The sequence below is a fragment of the Silene latifolia genome, chromosome 11 (genome assembly GCF_048544455.1).
Source record: "Silene latifolia isolate original U9 population chromosome 11, ASM4854445v1, whole genome shotgun sequence".
NCBI classification, from domain to species: domain Eukaryota; kingdom Viridiplantae; phylum Streptophyta; class Magnoliopsida; order Caryophyllales; family Caryophyllaceae; genus Silene; species Silene latifolia.
The window spans coordinates 199,830,870-199,847,117 of record NC_133536.1 but is presented as its reverse complement, the minus strand read 5'-3'; the positions used below and the strand labels follow the sequence as shown (position 1 = coordinate 199,847,117).

At 40.3% G+C, this 16,248-nt stretch overlaps 1 non-coding gene across 1 annotated transcript; it reads left to right on the top strand.

Annotated features, from left to right (window-relative positions):
- The first annotated feature begins 1,424 nt into the window (after positions 1–1,424).
- LOC141616233 (small nucleolar RNA R71) lies at positions 1,425–1,531 on the top strand. The gene has a single exon (XR_012530590.1). It is a non-coding gene; the product is annotated as a small nucleolar RNA R71 (small nucleolar RNA).
- Positions 1,532–16,248: the final 14,717 nt, after the last annotated feature.

Below are 16,248 nucleotides of genomic sequence, written 5' to 3'. Positions count from 1 at the left end.
ACTACGCTAATGTCTAAAAAGCAATTAAAAATGTCTAACAAAAACCCAAATTACAAAGTTTTTATAACGGGACATTTCCCGTTTATCTTCCGAAGCACTTTAATAGCCCAAAAGAGGGCTTCAGACTGGAGGAGGTCCCTTCAGCATCGCGGACCGTCCTCTTGGATCGCCATGAGCTTGAATTAACTGAAGAAGAATAGTTCGCGTCTACATACGCCTTCACTTTCGTCTTTCTTTTATCTTTCTTTTTGGCATCTTCTTTTGCATCATTCCCATCAGTGAGCTTGGCTTTCACTGTACCTTTATCGACGTGATCTCCAGTATCCACTCTGTTTATGCCTGTAACAATAAAAACAACATAATGGTCCTCCATATCGCTCTCAGTCTGAGGCGGAGGTATTAATATAGCAGCGCATAACTCAATATTATGAACTGGAGAATCTGTGTCAGGGTCTATAGAGGGTAGAGAATTACAAGGTTGGACCTGCATAGGGGCCCTACTAACATTGGACTGATAGTAAATCAGCTCCTCATCACGTACCTGAAAAGTAAGAGTCTTTCCCCCTACATCTATCACTTCACGATCAGTAAATAAGAATGGTCGTCCTAATATGATAGGAGTGTATGAGTCTTTGGGGATGTCTAAGACTACAAAGTCAACGGGAATAAAGAATTTCCCGATCTTTACAGGTATGTCCTCTAAGACACCTAGGGTCCGTGATAAAGTATGATCTTTACATGTATGTCCTCTAAGCCTTGTTGTTGAGCTTTATGAGGTGGTAGATAGACTTGTTGTTGCTGCGGTGGAGGTGTAGGATTCAAGACATTCTGGCTAGTCCATCTCAAGTTAGGATGGACTCCAGCTTGATTGTTGTAATAGGAGCCTCCTTGCCTATATTGTTGAAAGGCATAAACCTGCTCCTTCTCAGCTAGACAGTCTACAGCAGTGTGACCGTCATCTCCTCCACATCTCTCACATAAGACTATTTCTTGTCTAGTCAACAAGTGAACTGTCTGTTCATCTCCTGCATTCTGCAACTCAAACTTGTCAAACCTAGCATTCATGGCTTCCAGCTGAGCCACAACTGTACCATCAACAGAAGAAACTGTTCTAATTCCATCTCTTGGATTTCCATATTTAGCACAATGGGTAGCCATCTCCTCTATGATTCCCCAACTTGTCAAACCTACCATTCATTACTTCCAGCTGAGCCACAACTGCACCATCAACAAAAGAAATTCTTCTAATTCCATCTCTTGGATTCCCATATTCAGCACAATGGGTAGCCAAGTCCTCTATGATTCCCCAACCTTTGTCATCGTCATTATTCTTTTGGAATCGACCGTTGGATGAAGCATCCAAAATAGCACGGCGATCGTCGTACAACCCATTATAAAACTGGTTGCATAGAAATCATTGATCGAAACCGTGATGAGGTATGGACCGCACCAGTTTCTTGAACTGGCTCCACGCTTCATAAAAATTCTCATCTGGCGTTTGCTTGAAACTTGTAATCTTTCCTCTCAGCTTATTAGTTCGTTGTGGAGGAAAGTACCTTTTATAGAAGGCTAGGGCCAGGGTCTCCCAGTTGGTGAAGACAGCTGCAGCTCTATCAAAATCAGTGAGCCACTCTCGGGCTCCATCAGTCAGAGAAAAAGGAAATATGACCTTCTTAATCTTATCTTGCGTCACTCCCTTAGTAGCGGGAATGTTAGAACAATAGTCTGTGAAAACCTCCATGTGCTTTCGCGGATCCTCACCAGCTACTCCACGATATAAATTTCTCTCGACCAAGTTGATATAAGATGGCCGAATGTCGAATGTACTGCCATCCTCTGTTGCAAGGTTGAAACCTATAGGGATAGAGGCGGCTGTTGGCTCAGAATGACTCGCGATGTTAGGCATCTTCACAGAACTAGCAGCAGAAATAGAATTGTCTTCTTCGAAAGACTGGTCTTCTGCAAATAGAAAATGTTAAAGATCAGGGCGAAAAGTACTCAAGGCTTCCTTTCGACGATTTTTCCCCAATAAGCTTTGTCTATAGCAAAAAGTCTTCTCGGGTTCAGGATCAGCGGGTACTAATTCTGACCTGTTAGACCTGGGCATAAACAAAACTAAAGGAAATAAATAAGAACTGTCTCAAAGAAATAAAAATTCCCAAAGACTGAGAAAAACGAAAATAAAATGATAAATAGGCTAATTGCCTCCCCGGTAACGGCGCCAAAATTTGATACCGTCGTTTAGTACCAAAAATAAATACCTAAAACAACTAACATAAGCTAGTGGAAGTAGGGTCGATCTCCACAGGGAGGCTATTATATCTATCTGCTATCTAAGTTTGTCAGGTAACAATCTGGGGGTTTTAAGTTGATTTCTAATAAATAACAGAGATGAAGGCAAGAGAAAAGAGCAATGAAAATAAAGAGAATTAAAGATGTGATCAATTTAAAAGAGGTATGCTAGGAAATCGGTTCACCATGACAGTTAATTAACTCAGTCATAAATAGTTCAGACGATCTAATGTGAGAAGGGTAAGGGAAGGGTCCTTCCGGTCCGCTATCCGCCCTAGAATACAACTAACTTGATTTCCATCCTCATTAGCGTAGTCTACTGTTCATAACAGGTCTGTTCATTCCAATATTCCGATCTAGGAGTGAATTTAACCAATTTAACTAGTTTAGAAGCGTGCACTCAGCTAAACGATTACAATTATATTGTCATAAAACAGTTCTCGCGATTCAATCATCTAACCTATTCATAACATCGTCAACTCAGTACCATGGCTCCTCTAATCCTAACATAAAAGGATTTAGCTACTCATGCTATTAATGAGACTAACAATAATAACAATGAATAAACTAGCAAGAGACATAATGTAAAGATTAAAGGAACAATATTGCATAAACTAATAACAATGATTAAACAGAAATTAAGAAGCAAATAATTAAGAGCAAATTAGATTAGATTAAGTATATAGAGTAGAGAAAGATTACAAAGAAGTGAATCCGACACTAAGAACAAGTTCAACGTAGCAAAGGAGAAAGGGAAGAGCAAAGTGTCTGCTTAAAGTAATTAGGGACTGAATAAGGAGTGTAAAAAAGATGTTTTTAACCTAATCACGTCTTCACCTTATATAGGGAAGAGTTTATTAACTAAACTAAGATAATCACGGAATAAATCCCGTGTAAATAAGCAAACCTCTCGATCGAGGCATTTCATTTCTCTCGATCGAGCAGTTCTTCAACAAATCCTCTCGATCGAACAAGAAGCACGTTCGATCATGAACCTCTAAAATGGCACACTTCGATCGAGCTCAGCAGAAACTCGATCGAACATCTTGAACCGTCAAAACCACTCGATCGACCAAAAGAGCTCTCGATCGAGTGCCCAGCCACTGAAAACAGCTTGCTCTCGTTTGGTTAGCTTCCAAAAACTTCCTTCACGCTTCCCGAGGCACGACACTTCCGCTCTAAATCCTCCATCTCCATAAATGCATGCTAAGAGGACTGAATAAAGCACGATTTCACCACTTTGAGGTCCGTTCCTGCAATACAAAACTTTGAAATTGACATGGAAATGCGTGCAATAAGAGCCAAAAGGACTATATAAATTGCACGTATCAGCCGTACTAAGTCTTTTTATATTACTTGTTCTACTTAGCTAAGAAGCTAATAAAATTTTGAAAATGTAGGAGGCCGGGTGTAATACCCGCCCTTTTAGGGACCCTTTGACCAGCGTTGACTGACCGTGGGAGCGGGAGTAGTCTTAGAAAAGTGGACCAAAACCATCTTGGGTTGTGTGTTAAGAGTGGTACTCGACAGAGTAGAGGCTACTCGATCGAGTAGCTAGGTTACTCGATCGAGTAGGGGGCCACTCGATCGAGTATATCGGGTACTCGATCGAGTACCGGGTTTTCAGCGAGGGTTTTATATCGCGTTTTGTTAAATCCGCAAATCACTTTCGCCACTTTCCTCCTATCCTTCAGTCGCCTCTTTCCCTTCCCTTCACCTCAAAACCTCCATGGAAGCCTTTTGAAGGTCCTTGTGCCTTAGGAGAGCGTCACTTGTGTCGGGAAGCGGTCTTTTGCTGAGTTTCTCCCTATAGGTATGTCATAATCATCATCCGTGTCCTTGTCCTTTACAATTAGGGTTTGCTTGGTAGTAATAGATGATTGTGTTGTGCTTATAGGCTTTGCTTGATTGCTGGATGTGTCATATGTTGGCATGGATTGGTTGCAGTTGCTTAAAGGTAGGTTCGCCTACTCAGTTTCTGTAGATGGTCTAGTGTGTCGGTCGTTGTGATAGCATTGTGACTGTTTGATATAGTAATTGTATTGTGACGATTGTGATTGTGATTGTTGTTGCTGTCGGTGGTTCTCGAGGCGTGTCCTCGGCTGAGTGGGGTCACTTGCGGGAGTGGCTTCACGCCCTAGTTTCGCCCTCCGTGGAACCCGCCACGGGAGGGGATGTGCACATTAATGGACAGGGTTGTCGCTCGATTCGATGAGCGGGGATTTGGTGGGTACGGTTGCGGTTCCCCACTGGCAGGGCTGGTCTAGTGGACAGTCAGTGACAGAGTTGGTTGGATTATTGCGATTGCGTTTGGGACTGATAGCATTGTTTGTATGGATAGTTGTAGTTGCCATTGTCTTATCTTATCTCAGTACTGACCTTGTGTGGTTGTTTGTTTGTTATGTGTCTGCCGTGATCCCTTATGGTGAGCAGTCGGTCTTAGCAGGTGTTGATGTTGTTGATACCTGGAGTCCGGGCAGGGATGAGTCTTCACGAGATTTGATAGTAGTAGCGAGTAGCCTTTGAGTTGTACCTTTTATATCGTTTGTTGTTTAAACCGCTTGTAATACAATATAATAGTTCATTTATCGACGTTTGATTGTTACTATCCTCGGGCAACTGAGATGGTAACGCCCTTATATGCTAAGGAAGGCCTAGTTAAGGCTCCTATGAATATGGGGGTGTTACAAAGTGGTATCAGAGCGACGATTTTGGAACCTATAACAAATGAATTTCATGAACGTAGCGAGTCTAATAAAATGAACCTGGTGTATGTGTAATGGGAGCCCTAGCTGATGCTAGATTTTGGGTGAGTAGGCGCCCTCATTTCAAAATCTTGGCCCCATGACACTTAAGCCAGTCACATGGTATGGGAATGTGGAGTCCGTGTGTATATGTGTGATATGTATGTTAATTGTGCCGGAGCTACCTCCGGTTAAGTCCTTGTTAGAGTTAATAGGGGTGTGATAGTGGTATTTGGGGCCGCGTATAATAATTGTTGGTGAAATTAGTGAAATTTTTGGAATGATTAGTGAGTTTATATGATGGTTATGAGATATGTGACGAAAGTTTATGTAATAAAGATGCGTGAAAATGTGGAATTGAATGTTGTGACATGAAGAGTGAACATGTAGGTGTTTGCTATAAGTCAATGATGACAGGAGTCATATACGAGTTTATAAATCCTACCGTAATTACTATGATGATAATTATAGTATAGTTGAGTTATAATTCGGGACATAGCATATAGTAATGCGTTTATGCCTTAATAGTAGGTTGAAATTTTTACGCTGCGTAATATTTGATTCGTGCAAAATGAATTGCTTATGATAGAATGTAAGACATGATTGAATGATTTGTTTAAAAAGTATGCATTTATGTGATAAGTGAAAGAAAGAATTGATGTTAATTATATGCTTCAAATGAAGTGAACACGAGTTTAGTAGTAACAAGTAAAGTAAGTTTAAGTGTAATATGATGGTGTGATTATATTTATAGAAGATTCGGTAGCAGGTAAACCGAGTTGGGTAACTTGTATAGCGTAAGGTGACGTAGACCCTATTTGTTGAAGAATTACGTTTTGCGTGAGTAATGGTTGTAATCCGTGATGGAGTGTGATAATTCGTGCCGAGTTCCGACCTTAGTTTGGAATCGACACGCAATGTTGTTTTGCAGGAATTTTCAAATTACTTAGTATTTCTGACCGAGTACTTAACTATACTTGACCGAGTGCGAGTGCTTACTAGACCGAGTAGACCTCACTCGATCTAGTTGGGAAGCTATGATGTCGGGATGTGGGAAAAATTCCTGCAGATACTCGACGAATTAACTCCTACTCGATCGAGTAGGGTGGTACTCGATCGAGTACCCTAGGCACTCGATCGAGTAGGTTACTGTGCAGTGAATCCTACGGGTTTCTTAAAACCCTTAATCTTTCTATTTCTTCTTCTTACTCCCCTATATTTCGAAACACCTAAACTACTCTCAACCCTTATTTTCTCTCAAATCCTCTCATACTCTTGGGTTAGTGGTGATTATTGAGTTAATTTCTTTGCATAATTTCGTTTCTTTACTTTGTTAATCAATCAAGGTATGCTTTCCTTCCTAATTTATACGATTTATTGCTTTGAATGTGTTAGAATAGTGAAATAATCTGAAATTTTCGATTCACATGAGTAGGTAGTTGCTTTTGATAGTTGAAATATGATTCACATGCCTCCTTTCCATGTTTGTTGGTGACTAATTGCTGTAAATTAGATTAGAAATTGCAAAATTTGAAATCGAAATTTCTAGGGTTTCCAAAATTGAAATCGATTTTTGGGTGTTTTACAATGGTTAGATGGTAGAATTGAGCCTTAAGTATTGTTTATAACATGTTGGAGGATAGATTTTGATGATTTTACCTTAGAAAGTTGCCTTAAAACTCCGTCTTAAAAGTGCCTCAAATGGAAATTCGTGATTTATAATTGGAACTTGGTGTTGTAAATGACATTATAAGTATAAGTTGAACTTCAAATATGATGATGGAGATGATAATTGATGAAAATATGCCCAGATTATCACAGCTGTAAAGACCGTCTGAAAATTTTAGTTAAGTTGTTAGTCATAATATGGAAGGTGATGAAGATATGTTATAAGTTATTCTTTTCCATGAGTTAGTAAGTATGCCTCTCATGTGAATAGGAGTTTGTATGGAACAACCTTAGGAGCATGCTAGGATATTCAAATTTGTTGAGCATATGTAATCACCATGATAATTTCTTTCACAACTATGGCCTATGAGTAGTAGTAGTCTGAGTTTGTATGAATGTGTGTACATAGCTTAATATTCAAGTTAACGGCATAAATTATGTGCTTCACATGCTGAAAGTTGTTGGTGAATTGGTGTGCCTAACTGAGTGTGTTGAATTCAAGTTACATGGAGTAAATGTTTGCATGATTATACAAGTTGTTTGAACATATGCCTAAAGCCGATGCCGAGACTAAACCTTGGAACCCGTCAAAGTAAACGGGGGAGGGGTAATCCACCTGAGATGGGGGAAGGGAGTGGACCTGTGGTACCCGCAGTTCCCGAGTACCCTTCAGTTGTCTTTGTTGACTTCAAGCAGAGAGAGCGTTTTGTAGCCTTACAAAAACGCAAAATGAGACCTACACGATGTATTGACACTACTTTGTTAGAGGAGTTGGAGATAGAGACGGATGTCCGTCACATATTTGAGACTTTGGGTCTTCTTGGGTTGTATAGGCTGAGGAAACACTCTTATCCTTTTCTCACCTTGGAGTTCATGAGCTCCTTTATCTACGACCCAGCGGGCCAGACCGTTGAGTTTAGGTTGATGAACACCAGTTTTCTGTTGACGATGGATTTATTTGCTTCTCACCTTGGGTTGGCCAAGCCTCCCAAGGATTCTATCACCGATATCCCTGCCGAGTGCGGTGTATGCCGCCTGTTGCCTTGTCTGACCGGGAAACCAGCTCCTACCTCGAGTAACATGCTGATTAATGACATTCAGCATGTCACATTGAGGATCTTTCTTCGTTCTCTCTCGAACCTCCTTTATGATCGACCGAATATCACTAAGCTGAACAACCATGAGGTGTTACTTCTGATGTCCTACTTGAACCCGGAGCGGGCCAGGAAAGTGGTCTTTAATGCTCCTTCCATGGTTTGTGCCGCCCTTGCCTTGATGGCTACTGCCTCTTCCCGGTACCTGAGTTGTGGCGCCATCGCCACTCGGTTAGCTGAAAAGCTAACCTCTTTCGAGGCTTCCTCGGATTACGTGCCTTTAGCTACCCCTGTGCCCACCATGGACCGTGACTACTATCTCGACCTGAAATGGTTGAGGACTTTGGCCGACGGTAGCCTAGCTTGGAGGGTGTGGGGCGTGAGTTGGATGAAGATTCCAGCTCCTGAGCACCTCCCACCGACGGAGCCCTTAGAACCGTCGGTAGTGACTGTGGACTCCGATGCTGAGGAGGAGGAGGAGGATGTTGATGGACCCCGCCAGCTGCAGACCTATCTCATTGACAACACCCTTCTCGAGGTGATGCCAGAGCCGAAGAAGGGGGAGAATGCGTCGGTCGTGGCAGTGGAGAGACCTAGGTTGGGGAGAGGACCTCGTCGAGTGAGGGAGAGGGCCTCAGAGACTAGGCCACGGCCGGTGGCACCACAGCAGCAACAACCTTTTCCGTGCTACCCTTACCTCGACACCCCGGAGACGCGACCCAGCTACTTAGCGGAGAGAGTTTCATCTACTCTGACACTCAGGAACATGCACGAGATGGCGTACACTCAGGGGATAGGGACCGAGGGACCTCACCCAGTGTGGTGGAGTGGAGTTGGGGACTACTCAGGGGTTTTCCATTCCTACGGGGTGGATCAGTCGACGTGGGGGACACCCCAGTCCTTTGCCTACGGTGGCTTGACTCCATGGTACGTGGGCCCAGGAGCAGGAGCAGAAGCAGGAGTGGATGCGGGGATTGGGTCATCGGGAGCAGGAGCTTCTGGCGGTGGTGGTGATGATGAGGTGATGGAGGAGCAGCAGCAGCAGCAGGAGGAGGAGGAGTGATACTCCTTGTTTTATCCTTGTTGATGGTAGTTGGTGTTAGTGGTTAGTAGTGTTGTTAGACTTTAGTAGTTGTTTTGTTGCGACTTTGATTTGGGACTTGTATTGTTGGCCATAAGGCCGGATTTGATATTTTGACTTGTTGCAGGATGTTAGGAGTCGGGGAGTCGTCCCGACTCGATTTTATATGACAAAATATGTGCATGTATGTTGGCTTATGACAGGTTGTATAGGGGAACTTGGCCTGTAGGTACTCGACAGAGTACCCTGTACTCTATCGAGTAGCTGCAAAAAGTGGGATAAAAAGCATTCTGACCTGTAGGCTACTCGATCGAGTAGCCAAGACACTCGATCGAGTAGCATGGCACTCGATCGAGTACCGCTACATACTCGATCGAGTAGCACTGTTACAGGAGATTTTCGAAAATTAAAAATGTTCAATTGTTTTATAATTGCAAGTTTGATGTTTAATGTGGTTATTAGTGCATAGTAACACCTTTGCACCGTTAATTTCATATGTTGGAAGTCGTGTTTGAAGTTTTATAAGCGTAGTTGTCACAATTAGTAAGGCGGTAATAGTTTCTTGTTACTTTAATGATTGCATAAGCCCTATTACGATTTATTTGTCGGAGTTGTAACTTCTTGTGCACTTGTGCATACCATATTAACATGTGTTGTCGACGGTGACTATCTATTCCGGAGGTTGGTGTATGAATTCTAATTTAACGAGTATATAGTTAGTGAGTAATGTCCATAACAAATAATATGGTTTTCTTTAATGTTATGATGCAAATAATAGGTAATATGTGTTGTAATTTTGGTGGTGAACTTCGGGGACGAAGTTCCTCTTTAGAGGGGAAGAGTAATGTCGCGACAATTATCGCGAAATAAAAGACTGATTTCGAAATTATGTTTTGTTTGCCTATAAGGTTTTGTTGTTTAATTGCAAAATTTTCTAGTACCTTGGTTACTTTACTTGTATGAAGTATAATTGGTTACCTCGGTTTGTGGAGTAATTCATGCACTGTAGTGAAAATGATAGAATGAATTGTAAAGGACCGTCATAAAGAGTCTTATCTCGGCGCGAGGCGTCGTAATAGAATGAATTGAGTAACACGGTGGTGTTAATTGTGCAGTATGAGGTTGATATGAGATACGTTTCGGGCTCAAATCATTGTTGTCACATGATGAGCAATGGTTGTTGTGTGGGCTCATATGGCAAAGTCGATGTTTCATACATAATCATTAGTAAGAATTGATGCGTACACGTAGAGTGACAATCAACGGTGGTAATGCTTGCATGATAGTGGTAAGAGTCAGTAGGTATAAATTATAGACGGTGATGATAATGACATGGGGGGGGGGGGGGATGGTATTTCCAAGGAATAATGATTTGAGCGGGAAGGTTGGTGAGGTCATGTTGTTTCCGTGTCTTGAGCGGGGGATAGGTGAGTTGAACTTCGGGGACGAAGTTCTTTTTAAGGGGGGAAGACTGTAATACCCGCCCTTTTAGGGACCCTTTGACCAGCGTTGACTGACCGTGGGAGCGGGAGTAGTCTTAGAAAAGTGGACCAAAACCATCTTGGGTTGCGTGTTAAGAGTGGTACTCGGCAGAGTAGAGGCTACTCGATCGAGTAGCTAGGTTACTCGATCGAGTAGGGGGCCACTCGATCGAGTATGTCGGGTACTCGATCGAGTACCGGGTTTTCAGCGAGGGTTTTATATCGCGTTTTGTTAAATCCGCAAATCACTTTCGCCACTTTCCTCCTATCCTTCAGTCGCCTCTTTCCCTTCTCTTCACCTCAAAATCTCCATGGAAGCCTTTTGAAGGTCCTTGTGCCTTAGGAGAGCGTCACTTGTGTCGGGAAGCGGTCTTTTGCTGAGTTTCTCCCTATAGGTATGTCATAATCATCATCCGTGTCCTTGTCCTTTACAATTAGGGTTTGCTTGGTAGTAATAGATGATTGTGTTGTGCTTATAGGCTTTGCTTGATTGCTGGATATGTCATATGTTGGCATGGATTGGTTGCAGTTGCTTAAAGGTAGGTTCGCCTACTCAGTTTCTGTAGATGGTCTAGTGTGTCGGTCGTTGTGATAGCATTGTGACTGTTTGATATAGTAATTGTATTGTGACGATTGTGATTGTGATTGTTGTTGCTGTCGGTGGTTCTCGAGGCGTGTCCTCGGCTGAGTGGGGTCACTTGCGGGAGTGGCTTCACGCCCTAGTTTCGCCCTCCGTGGAACCCGCCACGGGAGGGGATGTGCACATTAATGGACAGGGTTGTCGCTCGATATGATGAGCGGGGCTTAGGTGGGAACGGCTGCGGTCCCCCCCATCGGTGGTGGGTCCAGTGGACGATCGATGATGAGTTGGTTGGATTATTGCGATTGCGTTTGGGACTGATAGCATTGTTTGTATGGATAGTTGTAGTTGCCATTGTCTTATCTTATCTCAGTACTGACCTTGTGTGGTTGTTTGTTTGTTATGTGTCTGCCGTGATCCCTTATGGTGAGCAGTCGGTCTTAGCAGGTGTTGATGTTGTTGATAGCTGGAGTTCGGGCAGGGATGAGTCTTCACGAGATTTGATAGTAGTAGCGAGTAGCCTTTGAGTTGTACCTTTTATATCGTTTGTTGTTTAAATCGCTTGTAATACAATATAATAGTTCATTTATCGACGTTTGATTATTACTATCCTCGGGCAACCGAGTTGGTAACGCCCTTATATGCTAAGGAAGGCCTAGTTAAGGCTCCTCTGAATATGGGTTGTTACACCGGGAATATGAGGTCCTTTTCCGGGTACACGACCATGATGGAGGGCTATGAGAAGCTGTCGGAGGAGGAGAAGGCGATCATTGAGCGTGGGGACTTCTGATCCTTAGTGAGGGGTTGGCGAGAGATCAAAGGGAAGAAGATTTGGGCCAACATGTGCGTGGTTCAAGCTTTCCTAGATCGCTTCTGGGATACGACCTCGACTTTCCATATGCCTTTTGGAGAGATCGTGGTTAATTTGGAGGACTACGACATGATCTCTCGCTTGCCTTGTGGAGAGGAGCCGATAGTGTGACTTGCGACGACCATGAGAGCGGATTCAGCCGAGGCTAGGGGCTTGATCGGCTGGAACCTGGCCAAGGTTGTGGCTAGGTTACCTGGCCTAGTTCCGAGTTCTTACGTCAAGGATTACTTTGACGGCAAGACTCCGGCGGAGGTGCAGATGACTGCAGGTGATGGTATGGTGCCTCCTCCACCGTGTCAATTGAGCAGTGAGCCCGACTGTGGCTCTGATAGTTTTTGTATTCGATTTACTTCGGAGACAATGTATCCAAACTCACAATAATACCTACTATATCATTTTATTTTGATTACAGTAAACAAATGATTAAGGACTAGATTTCGCCTTTATTTTATTGTTTTGGTGTTTTGGTTTTGAGTTTTGTATCTCGTAACATAATGATAGGTAAAGGTATAATTAATCTACTAGTTAATCTTGCTACATACCATCTTCATTCAAGTCAATAGTTTACATTTGCTTTATTCTTCTTAAAAAAATAAAGTTAAATGTAAACTATTTATTGGGATGAGGGAGTAACTAACAACCTCGGTTCCTAACTAGCTTGTTGGACTGAGATTGTGGTTTTGTTAATGGGCTGATTTATCAATAATGTGCAATGACATGAGCCCAAAATGGGACTCGTACAAATTAACCTTAAAGTCTAATTTAAATTTAAAGCGTAAAATACCACTCCTGATCATTTATTTAGGGTGTTGCCCTTTCAGTCTTTCACATAAGACATTTACTCTCACATATATATTTTCATAATGTTTCCAAACACTACCCTTCTTTCTACAAAAAACACCTTAATTTTATCCTTGCTCTTCCTCCTAAAACCTAATTAAATTTCACTCAAAATTTTCATTTATGAAATTTAATTCTCATATTAAACAAGTAATTAGTCTAATTTATCAAAACATTACATTAATTTATACGTTTGATTGTTTTGTGTAAATTTATAAAATCGAAAACGAAAATTTCTTCCACAAACTTCTTTCGGCAAGTAATTGGTCAGAGTACTTGATTGTTTTGCTTTATAGTACACAAGTTTTCATCTCGAATGAATCATTGGCTAGGGAATGACATTGTTACCAGTTTGATATCTCAATCAAATTATCATCTGTTTAATACTTGATTGTCTTCTCATTTTTTTTAATTAATGAATTCTAACATACTACTTCGTACATGGGAGAGCAGGAGAGGTGGACGATGACGCAATGTGTGGCAGGAGTAGAGGGATTGGGGAAAACGGTACGGTCTGATGTCTCTGATGGATGGGGGCTAGTTGTCGATTGGGGAAAGCGACTGTGGTTGCCGGTGGGTTGTTAGTGGTGGCCAGGTACGGGGATGGAGGTGGTGGCAGTGGGTTGTTGGCTTTATTAATTATTTTTAACATGCAGTATGAAAGATAAATATGAGAGAAAGTTGAAAAAATAAAGGAGTAAAATGGTAATTTGTGTATGTAAAAGAGTAAAATACGTATCTAAAAGAGCAATACCATTTATTTATTTTTGATTTTTGTACAAAGAACAAGAAAAGAGGAGTGAACTAATTATTATTAAATGATAAATAAATGAAATTGACGGTGGACTGTGGAGGATGAAGTTACCAATCAAAGACATTCCTAAAATAGAAAAGTAAACAATTGATTGAAACTCCTCAAATTAAAATAAGTAAACAATTCATCGGGAGGGATGGAGTAATAAATAGCGATTATTTTGGAAATCAATTTAAATACACTCATGGTTATCCAATACAAAACCAAAACTTTTGAACGTATTGCTACTTTCTCGGTCACTGTCAATTATTTTGCTACTTCATTTTTGAACGTGTCATTCATTTGTTTACCTTTTGATATTGAAAATATTTTTAATGAATAATTTAACCTTACACATACTATATTATTGCCAACATGTCATTCAATAATACCAACTGCAAATGATCCTTGGCCTTCTCCTTGGTTTTTGTGCCAAAAGTAAGGATAAACAAGTGACCGAGAGTCCGAGACACAAAGCAGCCTCTTAGTTTATGCCACGATAGAATGTTAAAATATAAAACTAGTCAAGAAATCATCTGAACCAAAAATTTAAGCTGATGGTTGAAATTCAAAGATCAGTTCTACATTCTAACATAGAAATCATGAATCTATGCTTCCAAATTATGTAATAACTTAAACAATTAAGCTATATACCACAAATTCACACCTACATTTGTTAGATTTGTACCATTAAGCTCAATAGTACAAGTAAAAATAAGCATTTATTTGGTAATCCAATAATCCATGCCAACGTTTGAACAAGAGGCCAATAGCAAGAGCACAAACTAACATTAAAAAGTTGATATGCATGATGTCTACCAACTTCTACCTTAAGCACTTTCACTAACACCACCACAATGAAGCTTATTATGGGTAAAAGGTTCTTTTTTTTTTTTTTTGACAGCAATATGGGTAAAAGGTTGATATATATTAGGATATTATGGCTACCAACTTCTTTCTTACACTTTTCATTCTGTTATTCAATTTGAACGGGAGAAGTGTCACTAGAGTAAGTATATTTCGTAAAACGTTTGTGTTGGTGAATAGTTTATGTTTACTTTGTTTATGAGGAGAAAATAAAGCAAACACAAATTATTGACCGAAACGGAGGTTGTAGTATTAGCATGGAATCTTTATGTCTGAAAAAATATCGTTAATTATAAAATATTTGGGAGTTTTATCGATATTCTGGTCGACTGTTTTTTGTCGTATAATGATTTTTGTATATTTTATGTATTTATTTTAGTGTTGTAATAAATGAAATGTATTACTTGTACTTCATATAAGTTATTATAAGGTCGTTGTAAGTCATCGTTATAGAACGATCTTGTTTAAGAATTTGTGTTATAAGTTTAATTGCGCCATTACATAATTGATCAAGCTCGCTAACTAATCAAATAATGAAATTTACTAAATTATGGCTATACAGCAACAATAATATCACCTTTTCATATGGTGTAGCAATAGGAAATGAAGTGCAATGCAGGATAGCTAGAGACTTCCAACATATTTACTGTTTATTATTATTAAGCAAAGCATACAAGCAATTCATATATACCGATATACGAGTACATAATAATTACATATCAAACGAAAAACTATTTTCATTATTTCTTCATACAACTAACAAATTTGAACAAGAAAAACTCCCATAAAAATAAATAAACCGAATAAAAAACCCGGCCGTATACAAATTAAATAACGTTCATACATATATAGCTGACAGCCTTACAAGGTACAGAGTATAACTTTAACAATATACGGAGTAAAACAAATAATAATGTATTACTCCGTATTATTCTAGTGACCTATACCAGGACTCGGAATATCTTCATGCTTCCTGTAAAAATCATAATAATCATAATATGGATCATCATTTTGCATAAGCTTCCTTGCTACCTTTGCCTTACTATTTTCGCGGTCGCCACCAATCGACAGCTCGGTCGTGGCGGCCGGAACACCTTCCGTATCACCATCCCTATTGATCATCACACTTTCTACCCATTCCCTTTCTTGATAGATTGACATTACCAACCAACAACTCATAAAAGCAAAAATGAGCAAGGGCATAATTTTCATAATAATTATCTTAGCCATTTCATATGAAGAACAAAATACACTTTTTTTTTTATTTTTTTTTTTGTTATAAAGGATTGTGTTTAAAGGAGAGATTAGGATTAATTGTTTGGAAGATTTAGTTTATATAGAATTACAAAAGCATTGAAATCCTTGACTTTTTAGTGTGTGAATTAAGAAGATAGTAATGATTCTTAGGGCCACAAAGCATGTCTTAAAAGTTGTAGTTGGGGAACAATGTGTGTCCAACTAAAATGATTCACTTTGAAATAGTTGTGTTAAAAGCAAAATGAGAACTAATTACGGGCAATGTTTAAGGAAAAACACAAAGCATGTGTTTTAGAGATGGAAGTGGGTTGTGCCTGGAGGAGAATCTAGTACGACCTAAGCCTACGAATATAGGTTTCGTGTCGTGGTGTGTCGGGGCTTGCCCAAACAATTTATCCACTTAAGTCATTTGTATTTTCAGCGTGTCTAAGCGTGTTGTGCCATGTAGACGGTGTCATGCCTTGACCATGAACTTGGCCCTTGTCTCGGCTAAGGATTATTTTTCCTGCGAGATTGTCTAAAAGTATTCAATTCCTTACCTGATTCTGTACAATTACATCAGAATATATACAATAAAGTCTTCCTAAGTTAGCTTGGTCAATCCCATAATTCTAGCCAAGGATCATGGGTGATTTCTACTGATTGACCTATTAATTAGGATCAATCACCTAAATAGCTAA